Source organism: Protopterus annectens, chromosome 1.part0 (genome assembly GCF_019279795.1).
Source record: "Protopterus annectens isolate FY-2018-M chromosome 1.part0, PAN1.0, whole genome shotgun sequence".
Classification (NCBI taxonomy): Eukaryota; Metazoa; Chordata; order Ceratodontiformes; family Protopteridae; genus Protopterus; species Protopterus annectens.
Window position 1 is genome coordinate 1,174,640,819 of NC_056725.1, and position 12,603 is coordinate 1,174,653,421.

Here is a 12,603-nt window from a genome sequence, read left to right on the forward strand (position 1 = left end):
TACTTCAACAAAGGATGTTAAAAATTTAGAATTTGTGTATTGGATGTTACAGAAAGTTTTTCTTTCCTGATTGCAGTGATTTTAAAACCACTTCTTTTTATCAATATGTGTATTTGGATGTCATCAAAGATAGCTTTCTCAATCCAGAGGACATATAAAAAAAAATGGTACTTGTGTATTATCGCAACCAAATTTTCGCGGTTGTGAATTTCGCATACTTCAGTAGAGACGAAGTCATGAAACACTGTACGGTGGTATTCACAGTGTTTACTGCTGTGGAATAACTTTGCATTAGGTTGGGGAAAAGAAACATTTTAGAAAACCCTCTTCCTGTTTTTGCATGCATTACACACGCACGCTTGAATCGTCACGCATGCTACCGTACTGATGAACGGACTATTTTCACTGAGTGGAAGGAATCCTTCAGAGAAGGCAAGCACACAAAGACATGAAGGATGGTTTTGGTTAACGTTTTATTTTTAACAATGTCTAAACGTATGATCAGGTCCCACTGAGAAAGCATGCTACATGCCACAAACAACAGGAAGAATCGTATCATCAAGCTGTTCCCTGAAGTGGTCTTAATAGGTTTATTCGGGAACTGACTTTGACTGTATCTTTCATTTTGTGTAAACTATGGGCATTGCTTCCTAAATGGGGACAGTTTCTTAGCACCTTTACTGAAAATCTTGACACATAAACTAGGAAGGGCAGCAATCCTTGAACTTCAGATATTTAAATGTTAGAAGGTTACAGGGTGTTTTTCATGAGTCGCTTTCCCTTCACTGAGGGTAGATTATGTTGATAGCTGATTACGGGTTCCTGAGTAAACCTACTAACAACAGTACGGAAAACATGTTACTGGCTGATGCTGCACTTCTTCCTGTCGTTACTGATATGTTTGGACCTGAACCTATGTTTAAAATTTGTTAAAAATAAAAACTTGAAGCAAAAGCATAATTCATGTGTCTGTGCCTTTTTATGTGGGGGAAACTGGAGAACAATTGCAGTAAGTAAGACAGCAGCCCTGACAGTTGAAGCCTGTATGCACTTTACTGCGAGCAACATGACATGCTGGCAGTTAAGTGGATACCTAAACAGCGACATTAGCTTATTCATTTTTTACTGATAACCCTGCCTAAAATAACCTTCAGTGTAGTCTGTCATTGTCACACCATTATCGGTTACATTTCCACATCGGGAAGCAGCCATTATTATCGCGAAAATCTGGTTGTGATAATACGTAAGTACCAAAAAAATGAACTTAATTTCAAGAGAAGACTATAACTTTTACATTACACCATTTATACCAAGCTATAGGAAGTCTTTGTTATTTTTTTAACTAAAATTAACTAAATGAATTAAATTTGGTTCTATTCTTATCCATTCAGGAGGTTCTACAGGTGCATTCCTTGGAGTTTTATTTATATTTGCATCAGTATTTGTTAACTAAAAACTTATTTTTAATATTACCAGAGTGCTTGAATTGTGAAAACATGCTTGATTTCTCTTCCTGTACACATACGTTACTATTTTATCACTTGCTTAACCAGTTATTACATGGAAAATTTGGTATATGTTGTAGTACATAAGTGCTCTCTGGTTAAAGCATCATGGCAGAAGCTCTTAATTTACTTGGTTATGATAGTTTAAGATTATTTAATATCAGGCATGAACACATCAAAGAAACTAGCTAGATAATATCTTAAGGTTTAATATTCTATTGTTTTAGTTTAGCTGTTATAAATTAGCATTATAAGATGTCTTGAACCCTTATATCATTCAAAGAGACCAGTGTCACACCTTTTTCCACAAGTTTTATCTGTTATGTTAATAAGCAGAACTTCATTCATTCATTCATTCATTCATTCATATGATTACTGACATAATCTGGTTTAGAATCTTAGAGAAGCAGGTAACTATCAAACACTTAGTGGATTCTTGGTGGAGACCCTGCACAGAAGATGTACCTATGGGCAAAATCACACACATAAACATACACATGCACACACAATGTGGAGAACCAACTATAGCAACAGTAGTTCTCCTTGGGAAGTGGCAGGAAACTAAATACCCAGTGAAAGCTTCCAAAGACACAGAGAGGTTGCAGACCTCACAGAAAGGAACTCAAGCTGAGAAGTGAACAGGAAGATCAAATGCTGAGAAGCCACAGTGCTAACCAATGAGTCATTGTGTCACATACTGAAACTTGTCATAGCTGTATTAGCTTTGAGATCGGGTACTTCCTGAAACCTTGCTCATTCTCCCATCCTTTAACATTGCTAAAATTATTTACCTTGCTTGCTATTGTTTTAAGGATTAACAAAAACAGTAACAGTGGAAGTAGCAACCTTGCTTACTAACTCTTCAGAGAAATATATGATAGTATATTATTATTATTATTATAGACAGAGGTAGTTGGATTTTTATGTATGGCCTTAACATCTTTAAAAGCCTGAGTAAGTCCATGTTTATCCATTATACCACACAAGCAGGGTCATTATATTGTACCAAATGCTTTTTCAAAGTCATTAACAATTGCTCACCAAGGTAAGTGAGAATTGTCACCTGTCTGAAATTACTAAAACAAGGCTATAACATGGCCTATAGTAGATCTGTCTTTTATAAATTCAGCTTGGCATTTATGAGTAAGTTTTAGTAATAAATGGTTAAGTACTCAAGTTATTTTAAGGTGTAAAACTTTTAATATGAGTGTAACATAACATGATATCAGTGTAAAACAGTGCTTTCATTATAAGATGTAAAACTTAACATATGATTCCAATGCAACATATTGGCAGTATACAGCAGTCCCTTCTTATTATAAGGTGTAGAACTTAAATGAGTGAAACGTAACATAACATCAGTGTATGGCAGTGCACTCATTATATGATGCACAAGTTATATGAGTATAATGTAGTGGCATCAGTGTATGACAGATATAGAACTTATAGAGCTTACAATATGAGTGTAATTTAACATATAAGCGTGCAACAGTGTTGTCTTATGAGATGTAGAACTTTAACATTTTTGAACAATGTAACATAACATCAGTATGCAATGGTGTTGTCTTACTATAAAATGTAAAGGTTATTATATGAGTGTAACATAACAGACATCAGTGTATAAATAAAAACTGCAAATAAAGCCTAATTGTTTTAACTTACGAATGGCATTTTGTAAGTTAAAGCAATTAGGCTTTATTTGCAGCATAATTGATTGAATGAGCATTTATAAGGGTGTGTGCTATTTTGTCTTTTAAACAGTCTGAAGAAGCGAATGTTATTCGTGAAAGCGCTTACTTTTTGCAGTAAATTTCTTCTACAATTAATTCCTGCCGTGTGGAACCACTTTTGTTTTTATTTTAACTACTATTGATTCACTCTAGTTGGTTCCCTTGTCTACTCAGAGGCTTGCCTGTTCTTATATTGTAGACATCAGTGTATGACAGTGTTCTTTTACAAGTTGTCAAACTTGCCATGAGTGGAATGTAACTTAACACCAGAATATGGCAGTGCTGTCTCATTATAAGATGCAGAACTTACCATGATTTTAATGCAACAGGACTTTATTGTAAAACAGTACTGCCTTATTATGATGTAGAAGTTACTGTATGACTGTAGCGCAGCACAGCATCAGTGTACAACAATGGTTTTATAAGATGCAAAACTTATCGTATGGCTCTCATGTAACATAACATCAGTGTATGACATTGCACTCAATGTACGGTGTACAGTTTATATGAGTGTAATGTAACATTATATTACTGTATGACATTGAACTCAATGTACAGTGTACATTTTATATAAGTGGTACATAACATGCCATCTGTGTATGACAGTGCACTGGTTCTACAGTGTACAAGCTATACGAGTGTAATGTGACATTACATCAGTGTATGACATTGAACTCACTCTACAGTGTCCAGTTTATGAGTGTAATATAATACACCAGTGTTTGACAGTGCACTCATTGTACAGTGTGCAGTTTATATGAGTGTAATATAACATTACATCAGTGTATGACAGTGCATTCATTGTACAGTTTATAATATATGAGTGTAATGTAACATTACATCAGTGTATGTCAGTACAGTTATTGTACAGTGTACATTTTAAATGAGTGTAATTTAACATAACATCAGTGTATGATAGTGCACTCATTGTGCAGTGTACATTTTATATGAGTGTAATGTAACATTACATCAGTGTATGATAGTGTACTCATTGTACAATGTACATTTTATATATGAGTGTAATGTAACATAACATCAGTGTATGACAGTGCAGTCATTGTACAGTGTACAGTTTATATGAGTGTAATGCAACATTACATCAGTGTATGACAGTGCAGTCATTGTACAGTGTACATTTTATATGAGTGTAGTGCAACACTACATCAGTGAATGACAGTGCACTCATTGTACAGTGCACGTTTTATATGAGTGTAATGTAACTTTACATCAGTGTATGACATTGCACTCAATGTACACTGTACAGTTTACATGAGTGTAATCTAACATTTCATAAGTGTATGAGATTGTACAGCGTACATTTTGTATGAGTATATTGTGACATTACATCAGTGTATGACAGTGTACAGCATACATTTTATGAGTGTGATTTAATATTACATAATTGCATGACAGTGCACTCATTCTACAGTGTACATTGTGTATGGGTGTAATGTAACATTACATCAGTGTGTGACAGTGCACTCATTGTACAGTGTACAGTTTATAATATATCAGTGTAATGTAACATTACATCAGTGTATAACAGTGTACTCATTGTACAGTATACATTTTATATGAGTGTAATGTAACATTACATCAGTGTATGCCAGTACAGTCATTGTACAGTGTACATTTTATATGAGCGCAGTGTAACATAACATCAGTGTATGAACGTGCAGACATTTTACAGTGTACATTTTATATGAGTGTAATGTAACACTATATCACTGTATGACAGTGCACTGATTCCACAGTGTACAATTTATATGAGTGTAATGTAACATTACATGAGCGTATGACAGTCCAGTCATTGTACAGTATACAGTTTATATGAATGTAATGTTACGTTACATCAGTGTATGACAGTGACCTCATTGTACAGTATACATTTTATGACTGTAATGTAACATTACATTAGTGTATGACATCGCACGCATTGTACAGTGTACATTTTATATAACTCTAATGTAAGATTACATCAGTGTATGACAGTGTACTCAATGTACAGTGTATATTTTATATGAGTGTAATGTAACATTACATCAGTGTATGACAGTGCAGACATTGTACAGTGTACATTTTATATTTGTGTAATGTAACATTGCAACAGTGTATGACAGTGTACATTTTATATGCATGTAATATAACACTGCATCAGTGTATGATGGTGCACTCATTGTACAAAGTACAGTTTATATAAGTTTAGTGTAACATTACATCAGTGTATGATACATCAGTGTATGACATTGCACTCAATGTACAATGTACATTTTATTTGAGAGCAAAGTAACATTACATGTGTATGACATTGCACTCAATGTACAGTGTACAGTTTATATGAGTCTAATGTAACATTACATCAGTGTATGACATTGAACTCAATGTACAGTGTACATTTTATATGCGTGTAACGTAACATTACATCTGGGTATGACAGTGCACTCATTGTACAGTGTACATTTTATATGAGTGTAATGCAACATGACAGTGTATGACAGTGCACTCATTGTACAGTGTACATTTTATATGAGTGTAATGTAACATAACATCAGTGTATGACAGTGGGCACATTGTACAGTGTACATTTTATATGACTCGAATGTAACATAACTAGTGTATGACAGTGCACTCATACAGTGCACATTTTATATGAGTTTAATGTAACATTACATCAGTGTATGACAGTGCACTTCTTGTACAGTGTACATTTTATATGAGTGTAATGTAACATTAAATCAGTGCATAACAGTGTAATCACTGTACAGTGTACATTTTATATGTGTAATGTTCGCATTGTACAATGTACAGTTTATATGAGTTTAGTGTAACACTACAGTGTGTGACAGTACACTCAACGTACAGTGTACATTTTGTATGAGTGTAATGTAACATTACATCGGTGTATGACAGTGCGCACATTGTACAGTGTACATTTTATATGACTCTAATGTAACATAACTAGTGTAAGACAGTGCCCTTGTACAGTGTACATTTTATATGAGTTTAGTGTAACATTACATCAGTGTATGACAGTGCACTCATTGTACAGTGTACATTTTATATGAGTGTAATGTAACATAACATCAGTGTATGACACTGCACTCATTGTACAGTGTACATTTTATATGAATGCAGTGTAACATTACTTCAGTGCATGACAGCGCAGTTCTAAAGTGTGCATATCATATGAACCTAATGTAACACTACACCAGTGTATGACAGTGCACTCATTGTACGGTGTACAGTTTATATGAGTGTAATGTAACATTCTGTCAGTGGATGACAGTGCACTCGTACAGTATACAGTTTATATTATTGTAATGTAACATAACATCACTGTATGACAGTGTACTAATTGTACAGTGTACATTTTATATGATTCTAATATAACAGTATATCAGTGTATAACAGTGCACTCATTGTAAAGTGTACATTTTATAAGAGTGTAGTGTAACAAGACATCAGTGTATGGCATTGCACTCAGTGTAGAGTATACAGTTTATATGTGTGTAATGTAACATTACATCAGTGTATGACATTGAACTCGATCTACAGTGTACATTTTATATGAGTGTAATGTAAGATTACATCTGTGTATGACAGTGCATGCAGTGTACAGTGTACACATTTCTGGTTAAAGGCTTACTGTGCCTACTTATTTGAACTGTTTCTTTCAGAAATTGGTGCGCCCTGGTTGCAGTAGAATAGACTAGATTCAGGCTTTCTGAATCTACCCTTGTTTGTATAACTTGAGCACTAATCCAGACCATCTTTTTTGGAGAAGGTTCCCTTCCACCCTAGTTGCAGGAGTGTGCAGTTAGTACTTGTCTGATTGAAGACTGCTGGAACAGGGCTCAGTTTTGAGCTTTTTTACTGGTTAATTGGGTAATTTGTTTCAATTGGGTTGCTCATTTTCTATTGTTATATACAAAATTGCAGTTTATTCATCTGCTTTTACTGTATTTGTGCTTCTTTTTACTTTATTACTTTGTTTTGCTTTTGCTGCCTGTTCTTAAAAGTACTTAATTGCATTTATTACTGCTTGTTAGTAGCCTGTATAAATTGTAACTGTTATTCTAAGCCTTTGGTTGAAGCACTTGGGCTTCAGACCAGTTGTTTTACATTAAGAAGGTTTGTGGTCTGCACTGTTGTGGCAGGACAGTTAGCTTACATCCTTCATATTTGGAAGTTGCTGATTGAAGGCTTACTGTCTGTTATTCTAAAAGTGTATTAGTTCTGGTTTAAGCATTTGGGCTTTGGGCCATTTATTTTACATTAAGAAGGTGTGGTCTGCACTCTTGTGGGAGGAGAGGGTAGATTCTGCCCTTCTGAGCTGGGGGTTCCTGGTTAAAGACTTATTGTGCCTGCTTAATTGAACTGTTCCTTTCTGAAATTGGTATGCCTTGTTTGCTGTAGCATAGACTAGAATCAGACCTGCTGAATCTAGATTTGTGTGTATAACTTGAGCACTAATCCAGGCCATATGCTTTGGAGAAGGTTCCCCAGCAGCCTAGTAGCAGGAGTATGCAGTTAGAACTTGTTTGATCGAAGACTGCTGGAACAAGGCTCAGTTTTTAGCTTTTTATTGGTTAATTGGTTAATTTGTTTAAATCAGTTTGCTCATTTGCTACTGTTATATTAAAAAAAATACACCGCTTAGCTAGGGTTAAACTATTCCCAGCGCCATAAAGTCTGCTCTTCACATTTTCCCTTAGAACGAGCCAGTTTTTTAGTTTTAGCACTCAAATCTGTTTCTTTGAGCTCAGCACTTGTTCAGAACTCATTGTAAGCACTAAATAAGCTACAAATTACTACAACACTCAACTTTCCTCACTTGTCTAGAGGAAAACAGTTTTTAGTTCTTAATAAATAAGCACCTATCCAGGCATGTCTAAGGGTCAGCTCCCAGTGTTTTCTCCTGTCTCCCTGATGAATCTGGGAATCTTGGGGCAATGCAGCAATTGCCTCATGTACACAGACAACCCTCTCCTCCTAACACCCAACACTACAACCTGTGAGAGAGATGCACTTATATAGCCAAACTGGAAGCAGAGCTCTCTTCACCCAAGACTGGACCAGACAGTCAAGAGGCAAAGGTAAACACTTGTACCACACCACACTCATCACATAGTCCCTCAAAACCTACACCACCAAAGCACACACATAGAAACACAAAATGCACACCTACATTCTTGAAGGCTCTCAATAAAAATCTACTCAAGCAACAGAGACCTCCAAAGCAGAAACGCAAGCAACCTCCAACCCCCAACACAACCCAAATGACACATAGCCCACAAACTCAGTGTGCCACTCAACCACAGCCCATAAGGCATAACAATGTACACAACACTCTAGTCATAGGTGACTCTATAGTTAGGCACAGTGATGTTCCACTCACCAGGCTAAACAAGGAGAAAGTTACTGTCAGCTGCCTGTCGGGTGCCAGGATCCGCCACATAATGCACGCACTTAGTTCATTACGCAACAAGTACAAATATGACTCTGTCATTGTCCATATTGGTGTGAATAACCTGAGATGTACCTCCCTGGACTACATGAAAAGAGACGTGGAGGAGCTCTCCGATCTTGTAGCCCAGGCAGGTATGACCTTAGCCCTGAGTAGCATCTTGCCTCATTCAGAATGATACCACAGTACAAGGACAAAATGATTGACTTCAACAATTGGCTAAGCTTCTGGTGTCATTCTAAGGGGATCCAGTATCTGTCTTCCTGGGATGACATGATCAACAGACCACTATGCTTTGTCAGAGATGGTCTGTACCTGTCGCCCTTGGGATTCCGGATACTGGATAAGGCTCTTGCCACCCCTATAGTGCCTTTTTTAGGCAAGGTTCAAATGACAAATTCACCACTGTAACTGGTACAAGCAAGCAAAATCTGAGGGTAATGCTACTCAATGCTGGAAGTCTAAACTTCAAAATGCTCTCACTCGAGGCATTCCTTAAAACATTGACATCTGTGCAGTGACAGAGACCTGGTTCAAGGCTCCAGAGAGTACCCTTGCATTACCAGGCTATAATTCATACCACACCTTTCGGCCACCTAACCTGGACCGAAACAGTAAAGGCGGAGGCATGTCCATATTCATTAAGGATAGCCACACCTCCAGGCTAGTTGGTCAGCATAATGCATCCGAGATTATCCAAGTACAACTAACTCTGGGCAAAACCGCAATCCAAATTGTAGCTTGCTACAGATCCCCCACCATGCCCCAGGATTCACACTCCTCATTTCTTGATACACTGGAACATATTAGGGTACAACCCAACACACTAATAATGGGCAATTTCAACTACCCCACCATTAACTGGGAAAACTACTCATGTACCAACTCTTTTGCTCAACATTTTCTGGAATTCATAAATTCCAATGCCTTGGATAAACTTATCCATACCCCCACCAGGGTCAACAGTATCCTAGACCTGGTCATTACCAACATAGGTGACCAGTGTTCTACACCACAGGTCAATTCTTTGTTGGTCAGATCCGACCACAAGCTAATCACCCTAGACATCCACATCCCGCCCCCACCCCCCATTAGGGAAACCACAGTAAAAAATGTCTCCAAAGCCATCTTCATGCTTCTTAACACAGAAGTGGCAAACTTCATGACACCCTTGCAGATGGATAATAGAGATATGACTGTTGAATCCTACACAAATGCACTTTATAAGCACTTACACGAGTGCATGGATTGTGCTATCCCTAACAGAACCAAGATGCTATTCTCCAAAAAAAAAAGGAAGCCAATCTGGTGGTCCCTTACTATAAACAAACTCTACAACAGAAGAAGGAAACTGTTGCAAGAAAAGAGTAAAATCCCATGATTGGAGGAACTCCCTGGTCAGCATCATTAAGAAGATGAGATCCCTCATAAAATCCTCCAAAGCTAGTTATGAAAACAAAATCGCCACTGATTTTAAAGACAACCACAAAGCATTCTATAGCTATGTCAAGAATCTCAGTGGCAACACTCAGATCTGCTCTTAGTTGCAGCAGAATGTCACTAAATGTACAGAACCAACTGATATTGCCAACATCCTGGCAGATAGGTTCAGTGCTAACTTTATCCCCACTCTCACCTCCTAAAGCGCCCATCTCTATACCGGAAGAATGCAAAGCTCCTGTAATCATGGCTGCACAGGCAAAAACCACACTCTCCAAAGCCAAGAACACAGCATCCATGGGACCTGACAACATCCCAGGATGCGTTCTACATGAACTACAGAACAAACTGGCACCCCACCTAAGTACCATGTTCAGTTATAGGCTCACCTCAGGCTTTGTGCCCACTGAATGGCATACAGCGATGGTTATCCCACTCCACAAAGGGGGAGCCACCATGGACCCTGGGAACTACCACCCCATTAGCCTGACAAGCCTGGTCTGCAAGGCCATGGAACGTATCATCATGGGACTTATAAACAAAGACATTGGTAATCTGCAAACTCTGGACCCCACCCAGTTCAGATTTGTAAAAGGCAGATCATGTCTGCTAAACCTGATAGACTTCTTTGAAGCAGTCACCAAAGCCGTAGATGAGGGTAAGGTGGTTCACACAGCCTATCTAGATCTCGCCAAGGATTTTGACACCATCCCCCACTCTGGAATTATAGATAAACTCACTAAACTAGGTGTAAATTCCTATGTCACAAGGTGGGTTGCCAACTGGCTCACTGACAGAACCCACACTGTGAAAGTAGCAGACTCCAAATCCGACTTCAGACCAGTGACAAGTGGAGTACCATAGGGTTCAGTCCTGGGTCCTCTCCTGTTTGGTATCTACTTCTCTGAAGTACAGGCTAACGCAGACGGTCTTTGGCTAACGAAGTTCACAGATGACTGCAAACTAGGAGCCATAATTGAAACTCCTAACGATGTCGACATCCTACAAAAGGGCCTCACTGAGACAGATGCCTGGTGTCAAAGCCATGGTCTCAAGCTCAATGCCAAAAAGTGCATTGTCATCCCCTTTGGTAAAAACTCTATACCCATCAACTACCACATAGGCGGTAGTCTACTTAACACAGAAAGTATGATAAGAGACCTTGGGACTTAGGTGGACACTAGTCTCTCCTTTGATAATCACATCACCACAGTAGTCAGGAAATCCTTCTACGTGGTACACCTCATCACAAAAGGTTTCTCATCCTGGAAAAAATAAGTCATTGTTCCCCTCTATTCGTCAATCATTAGACCCATTATAGAGTACAACACTCCTTTTGGTATGTACCTCACAAGACATCTACAACAACAGGAAAAGCCGCAGAAATAGCTCACAATGAAGATTACCAGCCTCAAACAAATGCCCTACACAGACCATCTGAAAACACTCCAGCTTTACTCCGTTGCATATCTCCTACTCAGAGGCGATCTCTGCCCAACATACAAAGGTATGTCAAACCCAGAGCTGTTGAACATGCTCCACTTAACAAAATCCCAATCCCTCCAAACTACATGCTCTAGGGACATAAACCTTGTCACCACAATAAACATAACATGCTGGAGGTATAGATTCCTGTCCTAGAGACTTCCCATACTCTGGAACAAACTACCTATCTGTATCAAACAAAGCTCCTGATTAGCACTCTTCAAGAAAAATCTTGATGATTGGATGGGAAATAGGAAATTCACCCCTGGGATCACTTCTGTGGCTCTGCTTGACAGGGGCACAGGAAAATGATTTTCTTGGGTGGCGAAAGCCAGGGTACTTTTTTGGCAAGGCTTATATAGGCGTTAGGGCCAATAGCCTAGTACCTACCTATGAACCTATAATGTAACATAACATCAGTGTATGACAGTGAACACATTGTACAGTGTACATTTTATATGACTCTAATGTAACATAACTAGTGTATGACAATGCACTCATTGTACACTGTGCATTTTATATGAATTTAATGTAACATTATGTCAGTGTATGACAGCACTCATTGTACAGTCTACATTTTATATGAATGTAAAATAACATTACATCAGTATATGGCAGTGTACTCACTGTACAGTGTGCATTTGATATGAATGTAATGTAACATTACATCAGTGTATGTCAGTGCACTCATTGTACAGTGTACATTTTATAACAGTGTAATGTAACATAACATCAGTGTATGACAGTGTATTCATTGTACAGCTTACGCTTTATATGAATGTAATGTAACATTACATCAGTGTATGACAGTGTATTAATTGTACAGTAATGTAACAGAACATCAGTGTATGACACTGCAGTCACTGTACACTGTACATTTTATATGACTCTAATGTCACAGTACATCAGTGTATGACAGTGCCCACATTGTACAGTGTACATTTTATGAGTGTAATGTAACATGACACCAGAGTAT

At 37.8% G+C, this 12,603-nt stretch overlaps 1 protein-coding gene across 1 annotated transcript in view; it reads left to right on the top strand.

Moving 5' to 3' along the window:
* The window catches only part of SCML4 (Scm polycomb group protein like 4), a 1,377,708-nt gene that overhangs the window by 1,299,105 nt on the left and 66,000 nt on the right, over positions 1 to 12,603 (top strand). The window lies entirely within an intron of this gene.